Genomic DNA, 1,245 nt, shown 5'->3' with positions numbered 1-1,245 from the left:
GTATCGCAAGTCATGTAACTCTTATGTTTATCTTTCTATCTCTATCCCTCTCGTTGTATTACGGTTGGAGATTATTCTCATCAACCGAACCATGTACATGACCGCGAGATCCTTCTCGCTCAATCAATATAAATAACATGGGCTCCCATGTATGGGAGTTTGAGACGCTTCATAATTCTTTCATGGTAGTCAGAGCCTTCTTCTTCCTCTACATCTAGCTCTCTATCAGATTAACCCTAGCCGCCACCACACAAATCCCTTCAGATCAAAACCAAGCCGCAACCATGTCCTCCTCCAGCTCGAGTTCCTTCTCTGGCCTAAACAACAACACCTCCGAACCCTTGAGCCGCACCAACTACATCCTATGGCGTGCCCAGGCTCGCTCTCAGATCATGGGGGCTGGCCTATATGGGTACCTAGATGAAACAAACCCGAGCCCTCCAAAACAATTATAGCAAAAAACTCTGAAGGTAAGGAACAGCTTGTTCCGAATCCTTCCTACACCCCTTGGTTAATCCAAGACCAGCAAATTGTAGCCTATCTGCTGAGAAACCTCTCCAAAGAAATCCTTGTGCAAGTCGCCTCGATGGATACATCTCGTGTGATCTGGACAGCACTCTCCACCATGTTTGCCTCCCAATCCAAATCCCGTGCAAACAATCTCAGAATCTCCCTAACCAATGCCCACAAAGGCCCCCAATCTGCCGCTGATTACTTTGGCTATATGAGATCGCTTTCAGATGAACTTGCAGCTGCAGGGAGGGGCATCGGAGAAGAAGAGTTGCTCTCCTTCATCATTGCAGGGCTGGATATGGACTATCAGCCCATCATATCTGCCCTCGACGTCCGCACCGACCCTGTCTCCGTCGACGAGCTGTTTGCCATGGTGGTGAACTTCGACCAGCGTGTCGAGCTCTTCCACGGCTCTGGAGCAGGAGGCTTCAAATCCTCAGCCAACATGGCTGCAAGAAATCGCGGCGGCGGCGGCAAGGGAACCAACCGTGGCTCGCCCAAACCCACCAATGGTGGTGGTGGCGGGTATCACGGTGGTGGCAGCAACAACAATGGCGGCGGTGGCAACGCCAACAACAACTACAACCATGGTGGCGGCGGTCCCTTCTACAACAACATCAACAACCATGGACGTCCCTTCTACAACAACAATCAGGGGCGTCAGCGTGTGTACAATGGTGGCTACGGTGGCAACTATGGCGGCGACAACAATTTTCAAGGGTATGATGAGTA

General features: G+C 50.9%; 1 pseudogene; it reads left to right on the top strand.

Moving 5' to 3' along the window:
* The first annotated feature begins 763 nt into the window (after nucleotides 1-763).
* LOC123088937 (uncharacterized) lies at nucleotides 764-902 on the top strand (annotated as a pseudogene).
* Nucleotides 903-1,245: the final 343 nt, after the last annotated feature.

The sequence above is a fragment of the Triticum aestivum genome, chromosome 4A (assembly GCF_018294505.1).
Source record: "Triticum aestivum cultivar Chinese Spring chromosome 4A, IWGSC CS RefSeq v2.1, whole genome shotgun sequence".
Classification (NCBI taxonomy): Eukaryota; Viridiplantae; Streptophyta; class Magnoliopsida; order Poales; family Poaceae; genus Triticum; species Triticum aestivum.
This window is presented reverse-complemented; position numbering and strand designations above follow the sequence as displayed.